We start from the raw sequence: 12,761 nt of genomic DNA on the forward strand, positions 1-12,761 counted from the left end.
GGGGAGAGGAAAGGGGGGGGAAGAAAAAGGGGGTTTAAAGAAAGGGGACGAAGCTATTAGATTCGTTAAGGCCTTGGGGTACCATGGTATTAAGAGTAAAAATTCATTTCACTTCTTTTTGGGCCAAGACCTTTTTCCAATTTCCGCCTCGGATCCCCACGTAAACCCAATCTATTCCACTAACCTTGAGAAGGGAGGCATCACACTCATGGTATTTTTTAAAATGGCGGGGTAGGGTTTTCAATTCATCCAAGTTAGTTGATTCTTTGGCTGCTATAATGTCCAAAACGTGCTCCCTTGTTCATCTACGGAGCTCCCTGGTGGTCATGCCAATGTATATCTTATCACAGGGGCATCTGGCACTATAGATGACCCCTATTGTTGTACACGTGATAGCATGAGTGATGGTATACTCCCTAGTTTTTTCCGCATTAGTGAATATCTTCTTGGAGCAGATATTTGGACAGGCCACACATGACCCACAAGGTCTACATCCCCATGAAGGGCCTTTTGATCCAAAAATATAAGTTTTTTTTCTTATTGTTAAGATGACTATGAATAAGTCTATCCCGTAAATTCTGAGCCCGTCTATAAGTAACCATAGGGTTACGGGGGATATACGAGGAGAGGGTTTTGTCCAAAAGAAGAACCTGCCAATGTTTGTTCAAAGCATTCCATATCTCATTACTTCGAGAATTGAATGTTGAGATAAATCTCACAATATCTTTTCCTCCGATTTTTTGTTGTTGGTATAGTAGGTTCTTCCTATCTGAGAATTTTGCTCTCCGATAACTTCTTTGTATAATTTTCTCATTATAACCCCTCTTTCTGAACCTGTCTTTGAGGTCCAACGCCTGTTTTTCAAAACTCTCATCATTAGAACAGATTCGACGGATTCTCAAGAATTGGCCCGTGGGGATGCCATTAATCAATTTCTTGGGATGAGAAGAGCTAGCATGCAAAAAGGCGTTAGTCGCCGTAGGTTTCCGAAAGACGTCTGTTTGTATGAGTCCATCATGGTCAATACTCAGCTTAACGTCCAGAAACTCCATGTTGTGTCTCCCAGTCTTAAAGGTTAATTTGATATTGAGGTTATTGAGATTTAGAGTGGAGATGAGATGTTGAACCTCCGTGACAAAGCCCTGCCACAGAAAGAAAATATCATCGATGTATCGACCCCAGTACAGGATCTTATCAATACCCTGTACTGGATCGGTCATGAAGATCTCCCTCTCCCACAGCCCCAGGAACAGATTAGCATAGGAGGGGGCACAAGCCGCTCCCATTGCTGTCCCCTGGAGCTGTAGGTAGAAGGAGTCTCCATACAGAAAAAAGTTGTGACTTAAGGTAAACTATAAGAGCCTGACTACAAGTTCGTGCATCCCAGTCTCCACATCTGACATCTCAAGAAAAACCTCGGTGGCCCTAATTCCGTCCCCATGGCGGATGGACGTGTAAAGAGATTCAACGTCACATACCACCATGAGGACATCCTCATCCACATGTACCCCATCTATTTTTTTAAGAAAATCTGTGGTGTCCCTGAGATGGGACGGCAAAGTCTCTACCAGAGGGTGAAGGGTATGGTCAATAAACCGACAGATAGGTTCACAGAAATTTTGTACACCAAACACAATGGGTCTACCTGGTGGGTTAATCATATTTTTGTGAATCTTCGGAAGAAGATAAAAAGTGGCAATGCGTGGATTCTTATCAAAGAGGCAATCAGATTCCTGCTTCGATAATGTCCCTGATGATACTGCCTCACACAAAATGGACCTAAGAAGATCCTGATATTTCAAAAGGGGGTTGAAGGTGAGTTTTTTGTAGGTGGTAGAATCCCCCAAATGTTTTTTGATCTCATTTTCATATTTAGAAATGGGCCATAAGACAATATTGCCACCCTTATCTGAGGGTTTTATCACTATAATACAAAAGAGGAAATATGTAAACAGAAAAATGGGCATCTGAGGGTAGGTAGAGGCATAAACAGACATATAAAGTCATGTACAAAAAACACGCAATGACCAAAGCCAGCCTAAGTAAAGACACATATGGAAACTATCATTTGGGTAAAGTGCAAAGTGCAACAAGAATGTCCCAAGTGGGACAAAAGGGGGTTGAAGGTGAGTTTTTTGTAGGTGGTAGAATCCCCCAAATGTTTTTTGATCTCATTTTCATATTTAGAAATGGGCCATAAGACAATATTGCCACCCTTATCTGAGGGTTTTATCACTATATCACGAAGATCACTCAGTTCGTCAATTGCCCGCCTCTCTTCTCTACTGCAATTATCATAGAGACGTCTGGTGGATATGTTCTTAAATTCTTTGGTGACCAGTTGAACAAACAGATCAATGTGAGGGTACAGTGAAAGAGGAGGAAATTTTTGAGATTTGGGTTTAATAGAATCGGGCAACTTACATATATTTGGCATTTTTTGTTCATCCATAAGGTCCTGTAATGTCTCTACAGCTTCCTGTTCTTCTAGAGTGGGTATCCTGGTAAAAGCCTACGGTGAAACGCGCGTCGGACCTGTGTGGACTCTGAGGGACTTTCAGGTAGCCTATTTAATACTCTCATGTCATTCTTCCAGTACCTCTGACCTTTGCAGCAGCCTTCTTATTTATTCATTCACTTACCTTTTCTCTAGTAGTCTTAGTACTTACCCACTTGGGACATTCTTGTTGCACTTTGCACTTTACCCAAATGATAGTTTCCATATGTGTCTTTACTTAGGCTGGCTTTGGTCATTGTGTGTTTTTTGTACATGACTTTATATGTCCGTTTATGCCTCTACCTACCCTCAGATGCCCATTTTTCTGTTTACATTTTTCCTCTTTTGTATTACTGTCGTTTATGTGTTTTTATGAATTTTTCAATAAATGTTCATTTTATACTGACCATGAGTCACATTTATAGGTTCTTTAGTCCTCATCCACAGTTAAAATGCAAAAATACAGAAGGGGACATCCCAGTTTGAAATAATCTTGAGCATATCTCCTATGTTATACAGGCCTCATCCACAGTAAAAAAAATACTTCCTTCTGTTACTAACGTTATACAGCAGTGGACATCTCAGATTGAAATAGTTTGGAGCATATTTCCTATGTTATAAAGGCATCATCCACAGTAAAAAATACTTTCTTCTGTTACTAATATGATACAGCAGGGTACATCTCAGTTTGAAATAGTTTGGAGCATATCTCCTATAGTATATAGGCGTCATCCACAGTAAAAATAATACTTTCTTCTGTTACTAATGGGATACAGCAGGGGAGATCTCAGTTTTAAATAGTTTGGAGCATATCTGTTATGTTATACAGGCATTATCCACACTAAAAAAATACGTTCTTCTGTTACTAACTAGTGATGAACGAACGTGCTCGCCACTACTCGCCACGGTGCTCGACAAAATTGGCGCTTGGCGAGTATTTCCAGGTTGCTCGGGCGGGAGCTTGGGTTTGGCGCTCTTTAAAGAGCCAATGAACATGCAGGGATTGCTTGTCACACACTGTAATGGTGTAGCCATGTTGGTTGTGGGAATTACAGTGATTGGCTGGCCGCACAGCATCATCAGGTCTACTTAAGACCCGGTGACGGTAGGCTCATCACAGTCTACCCCGGAATCAGGCAGAGTAGGGAGAGCTGTTGCTGAGTCAGGGAAAGATTTGCTTGTTTAGAGTTAGTATAGGTATTCCACAGCATATCTACAGTACAGACCAAAAGTTTGGACACACCTTCTCATTTAAAGATTTTTCTGTATTTTCATGACTATGAAAATTGTACATTCACACTGAAGGCATCAAAACTGTGAATTAACACATGTGGAATTATATACTTAACAAAAAAGTGTGAAACGACTGAAAATATGTCTTATATTCTAGGTTCTTCAAAGTAGCCACCTTTTGCTTTGATGACTGCTTTGCACACTCTTGGCATTCTCTTGATGAGCTTCAAGAGGTAGTCACCGGAAATGGTCTTCCAACAATCTTGAAGGAGTTCCCAGAGATGCTTAGCACTTGTTGGCCCTTTTGCCTTCACTCTGCGGTCCAGCTCACCCCAAACATCTCGATTGGGTTCAGGTCTGGTGACTGTGGAGGCCAGGTCATCTGGCATAGCACCCCATCACTCCCCTTCTTGGTCAAATAGCCCATACACAGCCTGGAGGTGTATTTGAGGTTATGGTCCTGTTGAAAAATAAATGATGGTCTAACTAAACGCAAACCGGATAGAATAGCATGTCGCTGCAAGATGCTGTGGTAGCCATGCTAGTTCAGTATGCCTTCAATTTTGAATAAATTCCCAACAGTGTCACCAGCACACCTCCTCCTCCATGATTCATGGTGGGAACCAGGCATGTAGAGTCCATCTGTTCACCTTTTCTGTGTCATTCAAAGACACGGTGGTTGGAACCAAAAATCTCAAATTTGGACTCATCAGACCAAAGCACAGATTTCCACTGGTCTAATGTCCATTCCTTGTGTTCTTTAGCACAAACAAGTCTCTTCTGCTTGTTGCCTGTCCTTAGCAGTGGTTTCCTAGCAGCTATTTTACCATGAAGGCCTGCTGCACAAAGTCTCCTCTTAACAGTTGTTGTAGAGATGTGTCTGCTGCTAGAACTCTGTGTGGCATTGACCTGGTCTCTAATCTGAGCTGCTGTTAACCTGCGATTTCTGAGGCTGGTGACTCGGATAAACTTATCCTCAGAAGCAGAGGTGACTCTTGGTCTTCCTTTCCTGGGGTGCTCCTCATGTGAGCCAGTTTCTTTGTAGCGCTTGATGGTTTTTGCAACTGCACTTGGGGACACTTTCAAAGTTTGCCCATTTTTTTGGACTGACTGACCTTCATTTCTTAAAGTAATGATGGCCACTCGTTTTTCTTTACTTAGCTGCTTTTTTCTTGCCATAATACAAATTCTAACAGTCTATTCAGTAGGACTATCTACTGTGTATCCACCAGACTTCTACACAACACAACTGATGGTCCCAACCCCATTTATAAGGCAAGAAATCCCACTTATTAAACCTGACAGGGCACACCTGTGAAGTGAAAACCATTTCCGGTGTCTACCTCTTGAAGCTCATCAAAAGAATGCCAAGAGTGTGCAAAGCAGTCATCAAAGCAAAAGGTGGCTACTTTGAAGAACCTAGAATATAAGACATATTTTCAGTTGTTTCACACTTTTTTGTTAAGTATATAATTCCACATGTGTTAATTCATAGTTTTGATGCCTTCAGTGTGAATGTACAATTTTCATAGTCATCAAAATACAGAAAAATCTTTAAATGAGAAGGTGTGTCCAAACTTTTGGTCTGTACTGTATATATCCATCTGAACTAACAGTCCTTCTGGGGACTAATCCAGCTGCATATATTCAGTGGTGATAGCAGGTGTTAGGCAGGGAGGCAAGGTATGTGGCAGACAGCAGTGCTTACAGCACAAGAAGGTCTATAGCACGTTCTGTCTGCTGCTGCTGTGACAGATACTGTATTTGTAGACATAGCCCCGATATTAGGGGCCAGGGCTAATTTTTTTTCATCTTAATCCTGGTTATTGGCTTAAAAAGCAATCCAGAGTACACCATTTTTCTGCTCCATTTTCTTGTTAGCACTATAGAATGCAGCCAGATCTTTTCCATATTACAGCGATAAAAATCCTGAAATTTGAACTGAGCATGGAAAATATTTGCCTCCATTTCCATTTTGTTGCAGTGTGTTGGTGAAGCTATTCACACGAGGTCGCTGTGAAGAATAGTATTAGCAAACTACAGGCCTGCTTTTTAATACCGTGGTTCTCTGTCAGACGTATCACTAATAACTGTGTTCCAAAATCAGCCATTTCTGGCTTCCATTTCCATTTTGTTGCAGTGTGTCGGTGAAGCTATTCTCATGAGGTTGCTTTGAAGAATAGTATTAGTAAACTACAGGCCCGCTTTATAAAACCGTGGTTCTCGGTCAGACGTATCACATATAGCTGCGTTCCAAATTCAGTAATTTCTGGCCTCCATTTACATTTTGTTGCAGTGTCTCAGCAACGCTATTCACACTTGGTCACTGTGAAGAATAATATTATTAAACTACAGGCTAGAGATGAGCGGTGTTCGACTCTAACTGTTCGCCAATCTCAATTTCGAGCTGTTTTGGGCGGTGTTCGAGCCGTTCGGCGAACACGAACGATTTGAAAAAAATTAGGCTGTTCGAGGTTATGTTCGATAACTGTTCATGCACCAAAATCATAACTGGATTTTTTCACAGTAATGCTGAAAATTAATGTTAATACGCAGTTTGAGTGTACAGCGGGGCGGGGGGAGGGGCAGGGGATTGATCTCTGCAGAAATAATGAAGATCTCCATTTTTTTTTCTCTTCCCCGCATTTACAGTGGGGCGGTGCAGTCTGTCAGCCTATCAGCAGCGCACACACGGAGCGAACTGCTTTTTTTCACACAAGCAAGGGCATGTGTCATTGGCATTGTATGTCACATGTCCTTGCCCTATAAGACCCAGCCATTTTCCCCGTTGCCACCATATTCTCACTGCTGCAGCTGTGTGTTAGACGGCACCGCTGTTGCTGTGTGCGCTATACTTTGTTAATTTCAAGCCAATTTTCGCACAAATCTACAGAAAGCTTGGGAGTAGGGAAGCGTTGTGATTGCAGTCCTTTTAAGGACTAGGTTACATCGTTTCCTACGACTTTTATCAGGCAGGTCTGTGCTCTTAAATAGATAGGTTGGGAGTAAAGACTAATTGTAATTGCAGTCCTTTTCAGGGTTAGGTTACATCAGTTCCTATCACTTTTTGCCAGGCAGGTCTGTGCCAGTGCTGTGCAAGTTTTTTTCACAGCATTTGGCTAAATCTAGCAAAGAAAATCCTTTTTGGCCTATTGCAGACGACGTTAGTCAGTGGAGTAGACTATCTGTGTTGCAAGCTACACAACCTGTGTATAGAATACAATTTTTTTTACTGCACCTAGTGAAGTAAAACCTTTTGGGCATAGCATCATTCTATTAGTCCATCTATACTAACCTCCACCAGGTTGCAAATTCAATATAATTTTTTTCTGCATCGAGCTCTGAAAAAATATTTAGGCTTCTAGCAGTGTGTGGGACATGTTCTATTAGTCCATCTATACTAACCTCCATCAGGTTGCAAATTCAATATAATTTTTTTCTGCATCTAGCTCTGAAAAAATATTTAGGCTTCTAGCAGTGTGTGGGACTTGTTCTATTAGTCCATCTATACTGACTTCCATCAGGTTGCAAATTCAATATAATTTTTTTCTGTATCTAGCTCTGAAAAAATATTTCAACTTGTAGCAGTGTGTGGGACTTGTTCTATTAGTCCATCTATACTAACCCCCACCAGGTTGCAAATTCAATATACATTTTTTCTGCATCTAGCTCTGAAAAATTAGTTAGGCTTCTAGCAGTGTGTGGGACTTGTTCTATTAGTCCATCTATACTGACCTCCATCAGGTTGCAAATTCAATATAATTTTTTCTGCATCTAGCTCTGAAAAAATATTTAGGCTTCTAGCAGTGTGTGGGACTTGTTCTATTAGTCCATCTACACTAACCTCCATCAGGTTGCAAATTCAATATAATTTTTTTCTGCATCTAGCTCTGAAAAAATATTTCAGCTTGTAGCAGTGTGTGGGACTTGTTGTATTAGTCCATCTATACTAACCTCCACCAGGTTGCAAATTCAATATCATTTTTTTCTGCATCGAGCTCTGAAAAAATATTTAGGCTTCTAGCAGTGTGTGGGACTTGTTCTATTAGTCCATCTATACTGGCCTCCATCAGGTTGCAAATTCAATATAATTTTTTTCTGCATCTAGCTCTGAAAAAATATTTAGGCTTCTAGCAGTGTGTGGGACTTGTTCTATTAGTCCATCTATACTGACCTCCATCAGGTTGCAAATTGAATATAATTTTTTTCTGCATCTAGCTCTGAAAAAATATTTCAACTTGTAGCAGTGTGTGGGACTTGTTCTATTAGTCCATCTATACTAACCTCCACCAGGTTGCAAATTCATATACATTTTTTTCTGCATCGAGCTCTGAAAAAATATTTCGGCTTCTAGCAGTGTGTGGGACTTGTTCTATTAGTCCATCTATACTGACCTCCATCAGGTTGCAAATTCAGTACAGTTTTTTTCTGCATCGAGCTCTGAAAAAATATTTCGGCTTCTAGCAGTGTGTGGGACTTGTTCTATTAGTCCATCTATACTGACCTCCATCAGGTTGCAAATTCAATATAATTATTTTCTGCATCTAGCACTGAAAAAATATTTCAGCTTGTAGCAGTGTGTGGGGCTTGTTCTATTAGGCCATCTATACTGACCTCCATCAGGTTGCAAATTCAATATAATTTTTTTCTGCATCTAGCTCTGAAAAAATATTTCGGCTTCTAGCAGTGTGTGGGACTTGTTCTATTAGTCCATCTATACTGACCTCCATCAGGTTGCAAATTCAATATAATTATTTTCTGCATCTAGCACTGAAAAAATATTTCAGCTTGTAGCAGTGTGTGGGGCTTGTTCTATTAGGCCATCTATACTGACCTCTATCAGGTTGCAAATTCAATATAATTTTTTTCTGCATCTAGCTCTGAAAAAATATTTCGGCTTCTAGCAGTGTGTGGGACTTGTTCTATTAGTCCATCTATTCTGACCTCCATCAGGTTGCAAATTCAATATAATTTTTTTCTTCATCTAACCCAGCCAATACTTTTGGGCTAATACCACAATTTGGCCACTCAGCTCTGCTCGGTTCCCATCCATTGTTTTTTGTGCAAACAACTCCAGTGTTGTGAATTAGCTAACCACCAAAATGAGTGGAAAAAGGCCCGCTGCTGGTGGAAAGGGGAATAGGCGTGTTGGGAAGGGAAAAAAAGGTTGTATCCGTGGGGTAGGTGTTAAAGCAACAGTAACATCTGCAGAAGAAAGACCATCTTCCAGCCAAACTAAGATGTCTACTTCTTTTAGCGGACAATGTGATAAGATCCCTTTCTTACGGCCACGCCAATCGCTACAAATTCCAGATGAGGCACAAAAACAGCAGGTGCTTCAATGGATATTGTAGCATCGGCGTCTCTGCCCCGTTCTAGGCAGAGACGCCGTCCCTCTCACCTCCCCGCTCCTGGCGCGGCGTCCTCCAGCGCTTCTCTCCCCGCTGCTTCCGGCACGCGCTCCTTTCCCGGCAGTGTGCTTAGGGCGCGCGCGCGCTCCCCCTCTCTTAAAGGGACCGCGCGCGCCGTCCTAAGGAGTCCCCGGCCAATTGCCGGAGGACCTCCCACGTAAAAGGCACCTCCTCCAAAATGGAGGTGCCCGAGCAATGTTGTAGCACTGTTCACTACTCTGCTTCAGCCTTCAGGTCCCGTTGCCAGTTACCTGCCAGATACCTGCCAGATTCCTGCCAGTCTGCTGTCTAATTCCTGCCTGATATCCTGCTACCTGCCTGCTAGCCTGAGGTCCGACGGTCTGCCTTCCAACTTCTGTCAGTCTGTCTAAGGACCAGCTTGCCCGCTCACCTGGGAGCGCACATCTTCTACCTGCCTGCTTGCCTGAGGTCCGACGGTCTGCCTTCCAACTCCTGTCAGTCTGTCTAAGGACCAGCTTGCCCGCTCACCTGGGAGCGCTCATCTGCTGCCTGTCTGCTAGCCTACCAGGAGGCTCTGCCGTCACGTGCTGTGACCACCCGCCTGTCCAGAGACTCCTGCCCGCTCACCTGGGAGCGCTCATCTGCTACCTGTCTGTTGGTCTTCCTGGAGGTTCCGCTGTCACATGCTGTGACCACCCATTTATCCAGAGTCTCTCGCCTGCTCACCTGGGAGCTCACGTCTATCATCTGCCGCCACAGGTCGTACCAATCCTTTACCCAGAGACTGCCCCGGTCACTTGCCGTGACCTCCTGCCCGTTCATCCAGAGACTGCCCCGGTCACCTGCCGTGACCTCCTGCCCATTCATCCAGAGACTGCCCCGGTCACTTGCCGTGACCTCCTGCCCGTTCATCCAGAGACTGCCCCGGTCACTTGCCGTGACCTCCTGTCCGTTCATTCAGAGACTGTCCCAGTCACCTGCTGTGACTGCCTGCCCGTCTACCCTGGTCGCCACCCGCTCCCTTACAAGGACCGCCCCCTTGTATAGTAGCTCAGAGGTTCCGCCTCCCAGACCCGTTACAGTTTGCTCGGGCCATGGAACCCGGTGGCACCCAAGCTCCCTCGCTCTCGGACCTGTGTCATGAACTGTCCCGTCAGAGGTCCCAACAGGAGTCCATCCTGGGTCACCTGCGGAATGTCAATTCTCGCCTGGACACTCTGACTGCTCTGCCTGCAACCACCGCCAGTGCCATGACTCGCAATCCGGCAGCTCCACTGCCCACTAATAACATGGTATCCTACCCCGGACCCCGGCTTTCTGCACCTCCTCGTTTCGGAGGCGACTCCGCCCAGGCTCGGGGCTTCATAAATCAGTGCACCCTGCACTTTGAACTCCTGTCTCACCAGTTTAACTCCGACCGGGCCAAAATTGCCTTCATCATGTCCCATCTCACCGGGGAGGCCCTGGCCTGGCTAAATCCTCTATTTGAGAGAGGAGACCCCCTGGTGTCCGACTTGCCTGCCTTTCTCACGGCTTTCCGGAAAGTCTTCGACGAACCCGGACGGAAGACCTCATCCGCATCATCTCTGCTACGCCTCCGTCAGGGAAGTCTCACCGTGGGCCAATATGCCATACGGTTCCGTACCCTTGCCTCGGAGCTGGCCTGGGATAATGACGCTCTGGTTTCCGTCTTCTGGGAGGGTCTGTCCGGCCGTATTAAAGATGAACTTGCCGGTCGGGACATTCCTACCACTCTCGATGACCTTATAACTCTTGCCACCCGGATTGACCTGCGGTTCCAGGAGCGTGCCAAAGAGGTCACCTGTGAGAGGAGGGTTCCACGTCTAGCTCCTACTTTTCAGAAACCCGTCACTCCCTCCGTCTCTCCTCAGCTACACTCTCCTGAGCCTATGCAGGTCGACCAGACCAAGATGGTCGGTTCTCGCCAAGAATCTCGCCGAGCCGAGGGAAGCTGTTTCTATTGTGGCAGTATGAAGCACTTCATCCGTTCCTGCCCGGAAAAACCGAGAAACGCCAGTGTCTAGGACCACTCGGAGAGGTCGTCCTAGACAAAAGTAAGCCCTCTCCATCTCTGACCTTACCGGTCTCTATTGCTTGGGGAGAAAATCGTCTCTTTGAACTCGCCCATCTGGATTCTGGAGCTGCTGGAAACCTCATCTCCCAGTCTCTGGTAGAGAGATACCATATTCCCACCAAGTCCTTGGCTGAACCATTGTCAGTCGCCTCCGTGGATGGAAGACTTCTCTCGGAGACCATCCTGCTCGTCACCGAACCCATAACCCTGCAGGTGGGAATGCTGCACTCTGAGGAGATCTCATTCCATGTGCTGTCCGGACTTTCTCACTCCCTGTTGCTAGGTCTACCTTGGCTCCAGACACATGAACCCGTATTGAACTGGCGGTCCGGTGAAGTACTCCGATGGGGTCCTGACTGCCATAGGACCTGCCTGGTCCCGGTCCGTCCACTTCGCCCTCAGCCTACTCCAGCTAACTTACCTGGTCTCCCGGCTCCCTACTGGCCCTATGCGGACGTCTTCGGTAAGAAGGAGGCTGAGACGTTGCCACCCCATAGGCCATACGATTGCCCGATCGACCTGGTACCTGGCACCACTCCTCCCCGTGGGCGTATCTACCCGTTGTCTGCAGCCGAGACCCGAGCCATGTCTGAGTACATTGAAGAGAATCTGGCTAGGGGATTTATCCGAAAATCTACCTCCCCGGCTGGAGCCGGATTCTTCTTTGTCAAAAAGAAAGACGGCTCGCTACGTCCCTGTATTGACTACAGAGGACTCAATCTCATCACGGTAAAAAACAAATATCCCCTGCCACTCATCTCCGAATTGTTTGACCGTCTCAAGGGCGCCAGGATCTTCTCCAAGCTGGATCTACGAGGAGCGTATAATCTGGTCCGTATCCGTCAAGGAGACGAGTGGAAGACGGCATTCAATACCCGGGACGGTCACTACGAGTACCTTGTGATGCCCTTCGGTCTCTGTAATGCTCCCGCGGTCTTTGAGGAACTAGTCAACGACATCTTCCGTGACCTCCTGTACCCCTGCGTAGTGGTATACCTGGACGATATCTTGGTCTTCTCTCCGGATCTCCCCACACACCGGAGGGATGTTCGTCAGGTCCTGCTTAGGCTTCGGCAGAACCACCTTTACGCCAAATACGAGAAGTGCCTCTTCGATCAGACCTCCCTTCCGTTCTTGGGCTATGTCATCTCCCAAACAGGTCTGCAAATGGATCCCGAGAAGCTCTCTTCCGTTCTAAAATGGCCTCGTCCTGAAGGTTTGAAGGCGATACAGCGATTCCTGGGCTTCGCTAATTATTATCGTCTTTTCATCCCACACTTCTCGTCTCGGACTGCTCCCATATCTGCACTTACCCGTAAGTGGGCTAACCCCAGGACATGGTCGCCTGAAGCCGAGGAGGCCTTCCTTTCCCTAAAGAAAGCCTTCACCTCTGCTCCCGTCCTGCACCGTCCGGACTGTAATAAACAATTCTACCTGGAGGTTGATGCCTCCTCCTCCGGAGCCGGAGCGGTGCTCACCCAGAAGTCTTCTACCGGGAGAATGGTAACGTGCGGCTTCTTCTCCAAAATCTTCTCCTCGTCGGAGCGCAACTACTCCATCGGAG

Source organism: Phyllobates terribilis, unplaced genomic scaffold, assembly GCF_046119375.1.
Source record: "Phyllobates terribilis strain yellow unplaced genomic scaffold, ASM4611937v1 Scaffold_2__4_contigs__length_985480577, whole genome shotgun sequence".
Taxonomy (NCBI): Eukaryota; Metazoa; Chordata; class Amphibia; order Anura; family Dendrobatidae; genus Phyllobates; species Phyllobates terribilis.